The 13,668-nt window shown below is 43.8% G+C and overlaps 1 protein-coding gene across 3 annotated transcripts in view; it reads left to right on the top strand.

Annotated features, from left to right (window-relative positions):
* IFT81 (intraflagellar transport 81) overlaps nt 1-13,668 on the top strand; it is a 145,187-nt gene that overhangs the window by 48,803 nt on the left and 82,716 nt on the right. Inside the window, exon 1 of one of the 3 annotated variants that reach the window (XM_044244300.1) lies at nt 10,808-10,890. The exons of 1 other annotated variant lie outside the window; for it this stretch is intronic. The gene's annotated coding sequence lies outside the window, so the exon portion shown is untranslated. Of the gene's footprint in view, nt 1-10,807; nt 10,891-11,196; nt 11,324-13,668 lie in introns of those variants that run through there. One more of the 3 variants, XM_044244301.1, reaches the window with a different exon arrangement.

Here is a 13,668-nt window from a genome sequence, read left to right as displayed (position 1 = left end):
ACCCACCCTGAGTCTCTACTTCCTCATCTGTTCAATCAGTGATTCTCAACCAGGAGCAATTTTGTACCCCTCGCCCCAGGGATGTTTGGCAGTGTCTGGAAACATGTTTTGGTTCTCACAACTGGAGGAACTAGGGGAGAGGGGTTTTTGCTACTGACACCATGTGGCTAGAGGCCGGGACATTGCTGAATACCCTGTAATGCACAGAGCAGCTCCCCACCAACCCCACACACATGCCCACCCAAAGAATGATCCCACCCAAAATGTCCATAGTGCTGGGTTGAAAAACCCTGGGGTAAATGGAAATGGTAATGGTAGCTAATTCAAAATGCCGACAGGAGGCGCCTCTGAAATCGTGTGCTCAGTATCTGCCATTTCTACTTTCCCCCCCACTGCAAGCGCCACAGGGCAGGGACCAGATGATTCTAGAGCAGTGTTCTGTATCACCAATGACTCTACCATGAAAGTGCTGAGTAAATTATTATGAATTGAAATGTTTATAAGATGAGTGCAAATCAACAAATGATCATTGTCTTCGTCGTCATCATCATCATCTTCATCAATGCTGTCTTCCCAGCACCTGGCTCAGTGCCTGGGGTATAATTGGTCCTTGATATTTGTTGAATGAATGAATGAATAAATGAGAAATGAAGGCATATTTATTCATTAACCACTAATTTATGTACTTTGGAGAGAGATTGGAAAGTCTTGGGAAAGAGGCCTAGCCTTTCCCTTGTTATTTCCAAAGAAACGTTTAGTTCGTGAAAGAAATGACTTTAAAGGATGAGACCTCTGCCAAGCCAGAGTCAGGGGGCCTGAGTCAAAGTCAAGTAGAGTTTAGGATGCACATCTTGCTCAGCTTAGGCAAAAAAGGAAAACGGGCCAGGCTTTGTGCGAACTCGCTGTGAAACAAGAGCTGTTTTCAGGGCCCAGGAACACGCTCTGTCCCATGTTTAATTTCTTCCATCTGTCTGGTATCTGACCTCTGCTGCACTCGAAGGCATTGCCACACATTGTCTGCGCACGTTCCCATATAAGGTGATCTCTCTCTCTCTCTTTCTCTTCCTCTCTTCCCCTCTCCCTCTCTTTCCAGGGGTTGGCCGGCAGCAGCACTGGCTTCCTCCACCCTGCTCTCCCTCTCTTGGCCTTCCCTGGCAGGCTCTGCTGTGAGGATGGATGGCTGGAGAGCGGGAAGGGGCAGGGGGCTGCCAAGGAATGTGGCAGGTTTATTTTTGTTCCGGCTGCATTCTTTGCCAGGCCTGCAGGCCCCAGGCACTTGGGGATGTCACATGCTGATAAGACAGTGGGGGTGACTGAGAGCTGTGTCTCAAATCTGCAACACCCCAGGTATGAGCCATCGTCATGAAGTTGGGGGGGGAGCAGGGACTGCGAGGTCATGGAACTCACCTTTTCCCATTGCCTGTGCCTGATTCCCAGAAAGATAAGTTTGATCCTTCAGAGAAGCAATTGAAGGAATTGAGATTTGTAATCACTTAGACCCTGCTCTGGGCGAAACCCAACATTTGCAGTAGAGTGGAGTCGAGCCAGGTCAGGCTGAAATTATTAGCTGTGTGACCTTGGGCAGGTTCCCTCTCTGACTCTCAGTTTCCTTATCTGTCAAAATAGTATCAACAAATCTACTTGATACTACTCTACTATCATAATGAAATGTAAACTCGGTAAGGGCAGGGATTTTTGTCAATTATATTCACTGTTGTTTCACCAGCACCTAGAATAGTGCCTGGCACAAAGTCATTGCTCAGATATGCATTGAATGAATTAAATGGCACAATGCTTTTGTGTGCTCAGCACCCAATATCTGATAGCTGTTTCTACCTATTTAACAGCAACAGATATTTATTAGGCACCTATTAAGTGCTAGGCTCTGTCTGGTGCTGGGGACATAGCAGTGAACAAGGCCAACAAGGTCCTTGCTCTAAGAGAGTTTATATCCTAATGGGAGGAACATACAATCAAGTAAACAAAGTGCCGAGAGCACTAAGTGCTATGGAAGAAATTTATAAAGGGATGTAGAAGAAGTGTGTTTTTTTAACCTTTTGGCTGTGACTCACAGCAAGAAATATGTTTATTGTGTGACCCAAAGAACACGCATGCATTTTTATTAAATTGAAATAAAACCTCCACTAAACAATCATGGTAGAATGTCTGTGAAGATGTCTGGCAACAATTTAGCAAACATCGTTCCTGGTATGCCCATGCTACTCCCTGATCCAGAGGTAGAGCCTGTTTCTTCTTTCCTTGAATCAGGGAAGATCTTATGACTTGCTTTAACCAATGGAATGTAAAGGAAATGACTCCGCGTGTTCTGGGTCTCCACTTTAAGAAGCCTGGTGGCTCTGACTTTCATGCTTTTGGTGCCTGGCTGCCGGGTAAGGAAGCTCAGGTCAATCCACAGCCCAACAAGAGACTGCAAGGAGAAAGAGCATCCATACCAAGGGGGACCAGGAAGCAGCACTGAGGCCCTGAAAGGAGGGGAGCTCTCTTGGGTGTTCTAGCCCCGCACGAGCCCCCAGCTGAATTGGGCTGCCAGCCGACCCTGGCACATACCGCATGGAGCAGAAGAACTGGCCAGCTGAGCCTGGCCAACCCACGGCTTTGCGGGGAAGAAAAAACATGTTGTTTTTAAGCTAATAAGTTGGGAGTGGTTTGTGACACAGCAAAAATATTTCTGACATAGTAATATTTACCCTATTCTGTGTGATATTTTCTATTCCTTTTCATTTCTTCCTCCTGAATGAGGAGGCAGAGCCAGGCCAGGGCGAGATCTGGGTGAAGAACAGCCAGGCAGAAGAAACAGCAGTGCCAAGGTCTTGAGGCTGGCATGGGTTTGGTGTGTGGGGGCCACAGAAGGGAGGCCGGTGGCTGGGGAGTTGATAGAGAAGGAAAGCCTGGAATGAAATGAGGCCTCATGATGTGAGCTGAAAGGAACAAAGACAGCCTGGAAGACAGGGTGGATGGGTGACCTCCCAAGGTTTGTCCATCCTTTATTTCTAATTGAGGTGAGATTCATACTGTATAAAATTAACCTTCTTAATGGGAACAATTTGATGACATTGAGTATGTTCACAGGACTGTACAACCACCACCTCTATCTCCAGAAGATGTCCATCACCCCAGAAGGAAATCCTGTACCCATTAAGCAGGTGCTCTACATTGTCCCCTCCCCTCCCCTTCGTCAGTCACCAATCTGCCTTCTGCCTCTATGAGTTTGCCTCTTCTAGATACTTCCTATAAGGCGAATCACACAGTGTGTGGACTTTTATGCCTGGCTTCTTTCATGTAACAAAATGTTTTCAAGGTTCATCAATGTTGTAGCATGGGTCCATACTTCTTTCTTTTTATGGTTGAATAATATGCTGTATATTTATACCACAATTTGTTTAGCCATTCGTCTGTTTGCCCATCATTTTGGCTCTCTGATTCCATCTATAGCACACTTATAGACTTCGATTTGACGTCATGAGCCCAGAAGGGAGAAAAGTTCTTGGCAACATGAAGGAGAAGGCCAGTTTGTGCCCTGCTGATCTTGGCCTTTACTTGTCTCCTCCCATCAACCTTTTCCTGCGTGATTCGGAGCTTCCTGATGGCCCAAAATGCAGCTCCACTGCTGGTTACCCTTAAATACTCCCCCTGAATTCTATAAATACACCAACACTCAGCTGGGAAAAAAAGAACTTGAAAGGCATTTGAAATGAAAATATACTTTTTTTCCCATCATGGGCCAAGTGTTTTCTTTATCCTCCCTCTCTGTGATTCCAGGGTAAGCACTTGGATTTTAAACCATTAGCCCTACCTGGATCAGAGAAGACTTTCCTTGGCAAAGGCCTTGTAGGCAGAGAAAGCCAGACAGCATGTTAACACTGGCCCTCCCACACAGAAAATCCCTTGCCTCCTGCTTCAGTGGCCTGATTTATGGTCCTTCTTTCAGACTCTGCTGAGCCGGTTTCGAGCCAGTTTAGTAGGTTGGTGAAAATGGCTTTGGGATCAGGCTGACGCTGTCTGAATCTTGGCTCAGCCAGCTACTAGGTATGTGAACTTGGGCCCTCTAGTAACTCCCCAGGCCTCAATTTCCTGAATTATAAAATAGAAAAAGCAATACTGTCCTTGCAGACCTGTTGTGAAGATTAAATGAGATGATATGGGTGCAGGCAGAGTGCTGAAATGAAATTGGGTCCAACCCCATGCGATGCCTAGAACTTCAGCTAAGGAGCCAGACGAGCTTGGATACATGAGGGTAGTTCCTTTCACCTCCTCAGGCCTTTCTGCCCATCACTTGGACTGTATAATTGCATATATAATTCAATTTATAATTCATTCAGTCTGCTACTCCAGATCCCCACTCCTCCATTTTCTTCCTGACTCTATGTCCTGGGATCCCAGTCTGAACCAGTGACCTCAATGGGTCTGCTTACCTCCTTTGGCACCCTATTGGGTTTAGCCAATGAGAGGCCACGCTGGAGATCAGAGGATTGAAGGAGAGGGAGGTCAAGACCGGCTGCATCTAATGGGTCCTGTTAGGCAAGATTCTCCGTACTGCTGCTCACTCTGTCGGCATTCTGGTGCCTGTTCCCTTCTCTTGCGGTGTCAGCCTTAGGGCAGCAATGCTTGCTTTTGTTGCTGGTTCTTTTGTTAGTTCTCCTCAACCCTGCCTGTACCTTTATAAATGGTCCTTTATTAAGCTCTCCTCAATTGCATAGACTGTGCCATCTTTATCCTGCTAGGAAGCTGGCAGTACAGAGATTAGCCATTTTAGAGCACCGCTCAGATTTGCAAGAGGAAGGACATTATTTTATCACTATTATTTTATCATTAACTGAAATCCAAATCTGAGATCCCTTTCTGTCATTTTTGGGCATTTCCTTCTCACACACATCCCAGGGATTGTCAAGTCCCTGGGCTCTTTTGCAGGGGCAAAGCTTCGGAGAGTCACTTGCAATCTTCTGTCACTGGCCCGTGCTGGTGACTCCTCAGTCACCCACGCATCATCCCAGACTGCCTGGTCCTTTCAGATTCAATATTGTCGATGTTTCCAAGTCAGACCTGGGACAAAGAGTGTTGGCCACCCCTAGATTCACCATGTGGCTTCCTCATATTCTTCCCTTCTTAGGAGTTGCCCCAGAATGATCAACCTATGATCCTTTCTCATTCCTCTTAGCAGCTTTCTTCTGACTTTGGAAGGAACTCCTCTCTCTGCTTCTCCCTGGAGGACAGCCAGTGTAATCTATAATCTCTCCCAAAGATTTCAGACCTTTACAAAAGGCAGGAGGTATGACTTCTGATTTCAGCTTGCAAATCTCAATGCAATGCAGATTGTTTCCAGAGGAGGAGAAACAGAAGGAGTACACACATAAATTAATATTTTAATAAATTCTGATACATATGTGAAGTATTTAATGGAGTTCCTGACATACAATAAGCACTCAGTAAGTGATGACATGATTATTATTTGAGCCCAGTAGAAATTAGCTGTATCTTATATTTCAATCCATACTCGTATCCAAGGACTGCATATGAATTGCGTACTGTTTTGACCCCTCTACATTACCCATTAATCTTACAAGATCCGTTAAAAAACTGTTCTACAAAAATGTAGCACTGCGTACACATTATTTATTTATTTATCTATTTTTGTTATTTATTTGACACAGAGAGGGAGAGAGATCATAAGTAGGCACAGCATCAGGTGGGGCGGTGGGGGATGGGGGGTAAGCAGGCTCCCTGCTGAGCAGAGAGCCCAATGTGGGGCTCCATCCCAGGACCCTGAGATCGTGACCTGAGCTGAAGGCAGAGGCTTAACCCACTGAGCCACCCAGGAGCCCCACCACACACACATTTAACAACACTTCTGCAATCTCACCCATCCAGGTGAATGTTTCACATATTATTTATCTTTTTACCTTTTAGGAGAGCACATTCTACTACTAAACATACCCACAAAATTAAATTGCCAGAGCCAAGGCAATTTAGGATATAGGTGAAATTCAATTCAGGTTTTCATTTAAATTCAATTTCTTTCCTCACCAACTAACCTAGATGGCAATGGCATTAAGTGACAATTAATGAATAGCAGAATAACCCACTTCCAAATTTGTTCCTGTGCCTGGGTCATTTTTCCCAGTTTTAAAAGAATGAGATAAAGTGGGCAGTGTGCAGAGTAGCCCCAGATGGGATAGCATCTTGAAAACTGGCATTCTCTGAATACTCATGCAGAATCCAGAAATATCTCATGGTCAGGATGAAAGGTCTAAATTTAATACCAAAAACAGAAAATTGGCTCGGCTTTCCTGTACTCTGCACAGGAAAGTTCTTGTTTGGAAGTTATGAAATGAGAAGGGACTGGAGGCATTATGTTCATAGTATCCTCAGATTTTTGTGGAGACCTGGGGAGTCTGCGGATATCTCGAGACCTCACTTGGCCCACGATGCAAGCCTGTAGTGAAGAAAGATGATTTGTTGGGAGGAAATTGGGGAGAAAGTTTGCACTGATATGGGTGCTCTCCAGAATAAGTACAGGCTCATTTCTTCCTCTTCTGGTTTTGCCTACCCAGATTTTAAGATTTAACCACCTTCCCTGACTTCTGGAAGAGACATCTGTTGTTCTTGTTTGCCCTGCATCTCTACCTCTGGTAACAGAATCCAGTTCTTCCTTTTTTGGAGCAGCCCTCCTCAGATTCATCTATCAGAGTCATAGCAATGGATTCAAGAATGGCCTGACACACTTGAGACCAGTGAGGGTCATCCCTGGGAATTTGCTGGAACTGTTGGAGAAAAGATTCTAGTTTTAGTGAGGTTGCTAGGGGGGGAGAAAATAAACCTCTTGCTAATAGCAGCCCATTCAGAGGGAAGTGGAGATAAGAGATATTGAAATGAAGGGAGAAAGAATATCAAGATGACCTAGATCACACCGTACCTGAAGGCAGAATATCCTTGGATTTAACAACTACATGAAATAAAGACCCCCTCCTTATTTTAATTTTGTACTAAACTGAGTCTTGAAAAACACGTTTTGACCAGGAGTGATTTTTTTTTCCCCTCCTCTGTAACCAGAGCAGAAGTTCACAACCATGGATAGCCTTGCAGTATCTACAAGGTTAAATAAGGGGGTTGTAAGGGGCAGCTTCTATTTTCTCTCACCTCCTCCACACCTGTCCCCACCCTCTTCTCCACTAGAGGCTGGTGAACTTTTAAAGCACACTTCCATTTAACAGCATCTTCTTATCAGAGGGCTTCAGGTGAGAAGCAGATCGAGTATTTTAGTGTTTTGGTAGCAAGGGACAAGTAGGTTGCAACAACAGTTTGTTGTTACAACCAAAAACTACTAAGGAATCCACCTCTTCGGTTCTGTGGTCTACAACCATGAGCACCCAAGAGGCTAAAATTAACAAAAATTCAAAGGAAAAGACAAACCCAAGAATGAATGACCATCTACCTCCCAATTACTCATGCCCCTGCTCATCTGACTTAGCAAATGGAAGTGCTTTATCCATAAGGCAGTGGAGGTATGTACACAGATGTTCATAGCACATTGTTCAGTATAACCAAAAAGTGGAAACAGTCCAAATGTCCCTCAGCTGAGGAATGGATGGACAATGGACTGTTACTCTGCCACAAATGGAATGAGGTACTGATACATGCTACAACACAGATGAACTTTTAAAACATTATACTAAGTGAAAGAAGCCAGACTGATATTTTAATGATTCCTTTTATATGAAATACCCAGGAGAGGTATAGTCCTAGAGAAGGAAAGCACATTAGTGGTTTCCAGAGGCTGTGTGGTGGCAAGTTTTTTTTTTTTTTGATGGCTAAAGGGTATGGGCTCTCTTTTTGGGGTGATGAAGATATTCTGTGATTAGATAGTGGTGATGGCTACACAACTTTGTGATTATGCTAAAAGCCATTGAATTATGTACTTTATTTTTTATAAAATTTGAGTTTTGATACACTGTTACATTGTTTTCAGGTGTACAACATAGTGCTTCAATTTCTGTATATGTTATGCTCACCAGAAGTGCAGCTACCATCAGTCACCATATGTCACTATTGCAATGTCATTGACTATACTCTCTGTGCGATGCCTTTTATTTCCACGGCTTATTCATTACTTAACTGGAAGCCTGTTTGTCCCACTCCCTTTCAACTATTTAGTCTAACCCCCCCCACCTCCCCTTTCCTCTGGCAACCACCACTTTGTTCTCTGTATTTATAGGTATGATTTGGCTTTTTGCTTGTTTGTTCATTTGTTTTGTTTTTTAGAGTCTACATATGAGTGAAATCATATGGGATTTGTCTTTTTGAGTCTGACTTATTTCACTTAGCACTATACCCTTTAGGTTCATCCTTTTTGTCCCAAATGGCAAGATCTCATTCTTTTGCATGGCTCTGTGACATTCCTATATGTGTGTATGTGTGTGTGTTTGTGTGTGTATCTTCTTTATCCATTCGTTTATTGGTGAACACTTGGGGTGCTTCCATACCTTGGCTAGTGTAAATAATGCTGAAGTAAACATAGGGATGCATAGATCTTTTTGAATTAGTGTAAATTATATACGTTAAATGGGTGAACTGTATGTATGTGAATTACACCTTGATGAAACTTTTTTAAAAAGATTTTATTTACTTATTTGACAGAGAGAGAATGATCACAAGTAGGTAGAGAGGCAGGCAGAGAGAGAGGGGGAAGCAGGCTCCCCAACGAGCAGAGAGCCGGATGCGGATGTGGGGCTCAATCCCAGGACCCTGAGATCATGACCTGAGTGGAAGGCAGAGACTTAATCCACTGAGCCACCCAGGCACCCCAGAAACTTTTTTTTTTTTAATAGACTCAGGGTAGGGGTGGGACTTCTTCAGAAAGACTATCTCATATAATTGGATTTCCCTTCAGCTATTAAAAATGTAAAATATGGGGCGCCTGGGTGGCTCAGTGGGTTAAAGCCTCTGCCTTCAGCTCAGGTCATGTTCTCAGGGTCCTGGGATCAAGCCCCACATAGGGTTCTCTGCTCAGCAGGGAGCCTGCTTCCTACCTGCCTCTTTGCCTACTTGTGATCTCTCTCTCTGTCAAATTAAAAAAAAAAAAAGTCAAATACAGTTCAGCCAAGAGACATGTTTTGGGGTTTATAAGGAAGACTCAACATCTACGAGGAAAAAAATTCTTCATGTGGGTAGCTTGACTTGGAATGTAATCAGCCTTCAGTGTTGTGGAATTGTTGCTGAGTTCTTCTTGGACTCTTCATGAATCCATTCAAGGTTTTATCTTAAATGAATCAGGGGGTGGTAAGTCTTCCTCTGGCCTGTATCTGGGCCCTATACATAGGCAGAGACCTAATATGAGCAGGCTTCTCTGTGTCTCACTTTTTTGGTTCAAGATGGAATATAATCTTCTCAGTATGTGGATTCCAAGAAGCGTGCTGACTGGCCTCAAATTTTTCCTTGGGTTCCAGAGCAACCACATTAAACATAACATCCGTTCAAATTTGAGTGCAAAGAGTAGATTCCATTGCTTACTCCAATTTACACAGGATTGCATTCTCATAACTGAAAATTATAGTGCTTCTATAATAGCCGCAACAGGCAGAGGAGGAACTAAAAACTACCCAATAAACCACTCTTATCTTTCTAGAGCCTACATCTGTAGACTCTGTAGAAGGAGCAAATCTAACCATCTCGCTTTTTAAAAAGTAGGGGAAAAAAGGTAAAATGTCCTTAGCTCTTCCAGTGTCAGGCACTGTTCTAATGACTTTACCTATTTTGACACACTTAATCCTCACATCAGCCTTTTGAGAAAAGTAGTATTATAGCCACATATTATAGAGGAGATCAGGAAAGGTCAGAGAGGTAAGGCTGCAAGATGGCAGACCCAGGTTTCAAATCCTGGTGGCCCAGGGAATCTCCTAATACATCCACCAATACATCCACCGGGATCAATTAATTATTCAGTCCCTTATATGACTCTTTTACTATTCCTCCCAAAGTTATTTAAATTATTTAACTTTTCAAGATTTTCAGTGTTGCCTTCTCCAACTCGTCAGGACCATCTGTGAGCTGGGATGGGTCTTCGTTTTCCCCCAGGTGCCCGGCAGGAGCCTGTTTCTGTTCAGTAGTCAGAAGGCAACCAGCAATGGAGTCATCTTGCAATGTTCTGTACCCTCTGCTCAAAAAAAAATATCCCATGTGGCTAATTTTCACTGATCCTTAAACATCACTTTATCTGGTGGAAACTTTCCTGATTGTACGGGCCCTTCAGACCCAAATAAACTCAGGATATACTTCATCTGGGCTCCCCCATTATCCTTTTGTGATAGTATTGGAGTTGCCTTTCAGTCGTCTGTCTCTTTATCCGCAGTAGACTATGCCCCTTGAAAACAGGAGCCCTGTAGTAATTCCTGGCTTCCTTTGCATCGCCAGCAGCCATCGCAGAGCAAGGCAAATAGGAGATGCCTCATAAGGAATTTGTTTCCCTTTTTTGTTTGTTTTATTTTGCTCTGAGACTGATACTAAATCTGTAGTTGGTTTCTTCCAAGATGTTTGGACAGGCAACTAAGTTTTCAGGGCGTGAGGAATTTCATTTTTTTTCTCCTCATATTTTCCTTGCCAGCTGACATCACGAAGTACAGTGGTCTCCAGTCCTCACCGTGGCACGGGACTGGTAAACGCACTTGCACGTGGGCCGGGCACCTCACTTATCCCCGCTGGGGACCTCGGCCCTACCGTGCCCCCGAGGGCCCCGCGGAAACGGCCTGGCCCACCCGCCGGAAGTGACGTAATCCCACGGCCTAGCAACCGTTGCCAAGGAGCTCGTCTCTAGGAACCCTGTAGAGCCTGGATGCCTCCTGCGGGGGGGGGAAAGTGGTTTCTTGAGGAGAATTTGAGGTAACCTCGCCAAGACGCGCTCGGAAACTTCCCTGAAAACCCCCACTCCCCAAAAGAGAACTCCCTCCTCGTCCCCTTCCCAGTGCAGCACCTTCGCCAGGGGAGGGTCGCAGCAGTTCAGCCCTCAACGCCGGGGTCGGTGCCTAATGGGCCTCGCGAGGATCCAGGCAGCTCCCCCCAAGGTTGAGCGGTCGGGGAGTCCAAATCACCCCCCGCGAGGGGTCTGGGTCGTATGTGGGGTCCCCTGTCCACTGTCCCGAGCCCCGGGCGCGGGGCGGGGTGGGACACTATTTTTGGGAATCCTATGAGGCTGCTGGTCCCGCGCTCGTGCCGGCCTGGGACCAGGGCAGCGTCGTTTCCGTCCAGAGTTGTGCCAGATAGACGCACGTCCTGGTTTTAATTCTTCCCCCCACCCCCTTGGGCTCTTATGTGGGTAAGTGCTCGTGAATTAGTGTGGCGACTTTTCCGCTGGCAGAGGGAGAGTAATTGCTTTTGCTAATTTTAGAGCGCAGAGCCCGCTGGGCATAGACAACCTACCTGTTCAGTACATCTTTGTCCTTAGCTGGTGACCGTCAGAAAGCTGGTGGGCACCTAGGGGGAACCCGACTAGTTTCTTTTCCTCTCCTGGTAACATTTTACTCGTTTATCCAAGTGTCTTGTTTTGAAAGGGAAAAAATATATGTGTGTGTGTATATATATATGTTATATACATATAATTTCTAAATCATTAAACTTCTATATGTATGGGAAGGTTATGACGTGGATTTTTACTTAAAATATTTTTAACAACGGAAAACTTGCATCTCCGAGGTGGATTTTTATTTCATTTATGTAAAAGTTTTCCTTTTGTAGATTAAAGGAAGCCTCAAATTTTTTAAAGCACATTGGTTATCCTTTCTACTATCTTTTGACTCATTTTTTAAAAATAATAATCACTGATTCGTAGTTTTAGATTTAATGTTTTACAAATATCCAGCTCCACCCCCCCCAATTAAAATCTATTTCAGAGCAAAATGCATGCAGCCCCAACTAATGTCTTTGATAAAATAGCATCTATTCATTTCTTAGTTAAAAACTCTTAGGGGGCACTGAAGTAATTTTTTAAAATTTCTTTTCTTAGCAGTTCATTTTTTAATTCCTTTTTTAAATTGCTAATTTAAAAAATTGCCTGCCTGCAAAATTTCTGCCAGTTCTTCCCATATTAAACAATTGATACCCTCAAGCAGGAAACACTAGGAACCATGGTAAAGCTGCTTCAGCAGTTAAATAATCAGATATTTAATTTTTTAAAACTTAAGATCACCACCAGTTGACTTAGGCTTATCTTTCTTTTTCTGGCCTTGGGCCCGTGAACACATTTATCCAGTCAATGGAAGAATTCAGTTTTGATGCAGTGGGTATTCACAGATAGAATTAGGCACAAAAATGTCCTCATGGAATTTACAATTTAGTAGAGAAGAGAAAACGTACATGAGTCACTAGTACAAAACAGAAAAATAACTCTAGGGGCTCCTGGGTGGCTCAGTGGGTTAAGCCTCTGCCTTCGGCTCAGGTCATGATCTCAGGGTCCTGGGATCGAGCCCCACATCGGACATCTGCTCAGCAGGGAGCCTGCTTCCCCCTCTCTCTCTGCCTGCTGCTCTGCCTGCTTGTGATCTCTGTCTGTCAAATAAATAAATAAAATCTTAAAAAAAAAATAACTCTAGGAGAGCAGTGCAGATTAAGTGTGGTTAGCCTCCAGGGCAGGTGCTGCTGCCGTTATTCTGATGGGGAATGTGGGCGATAGCTTGAGAATGACTTCCTGGAAGAATGTGCATTTGGAGGGCAAACCCTGAAAGACGGTTAGGATCTGCACCTGTAGAGATCGGGAGACAGTTTTTCTAGGTAAGAAAACAGCATTAACTGAAGACAGGTGAAAAAACTAAGGAGCAGTAACTTTTCAGTCGGGTGAAATTTAAGAGTGAAAGGTAACAATTTGGAAAAATGAAGGTGGGAAAACTCAACTGAGTTACATCTGAAAAATCAAAATTCAAGAAATTTGGAATTTATTTTGTGAGCAATGAGAATCACACAAACGATTTGGAGTAGGAGAGGCAGGGGCCAGAAAACTCGAGGTGGTTTCCTTATTGAAGGCACAGGGAAACATAGGCCTGAATTAGTCAACGGTGGCAGAGTCGATGCCTACAGTCCATAACGTCAGTGGGTGAAGAGTGCTTGGTGGAGGAAACCAGAAAACCAAAGAATGCACATCCAGACTGAAGCTTGCAGCCTTAGCTTGGCTTCATTTGGGTGTGGCTGTGCACAGTTATGTGCCCATGGTTGCCAGATCTGATTTGGAAGAGAAACTGAATGTCTGGATTTTTAACGTAAAAAAAAAATTTTCCCACTTTTTAAACATGGACTGCTAATTTAAAAAAAAAAAATTAGAAGCATGTCTGTAGCCTACCAGATTTTTACCCCTGGGTAGTTGTGGAGCTGAATGGGAGAGATGTTATTGTAGGTGGGATTTATTATTCATTTGTCCATATGAACTCAGTGTTAATTCAGATGATTGCTATCTTACCAGATGTATATACAAAACATGGTATTCAGTATTAGCAGTATATACTGAAACATTCAAAATAAAGTCTTCATATCCTGATTTCTTTCGATAAAATAACCCTTTTCACAGCATTTTGTATGCCACGGAGAATTAATACTCTTCATTCCTACTTCCTATAAACTTAATACTAATTTTTTTCCAGAATGTTTGTTACCAGTACTGAGGAATTTTATCTC

This window comes from Neovison vison, chromosome 3, assembly GCF_020171115.1.
Source record: "Neovison vison isolate M4711 chromosome 3, ASM_NN_V1, whole genome shotgun sequence".
Lineage (NCBI taxonomy): Eukaryota > Metazoa > Chordata > Mammalia > Carnivora > Mustelidae > Neogale > Neogale vison.
Note: the sequence above shows the minus strand (reverse complement) of the source record. Positions and strands in the feature narration are given on the sequence as shown.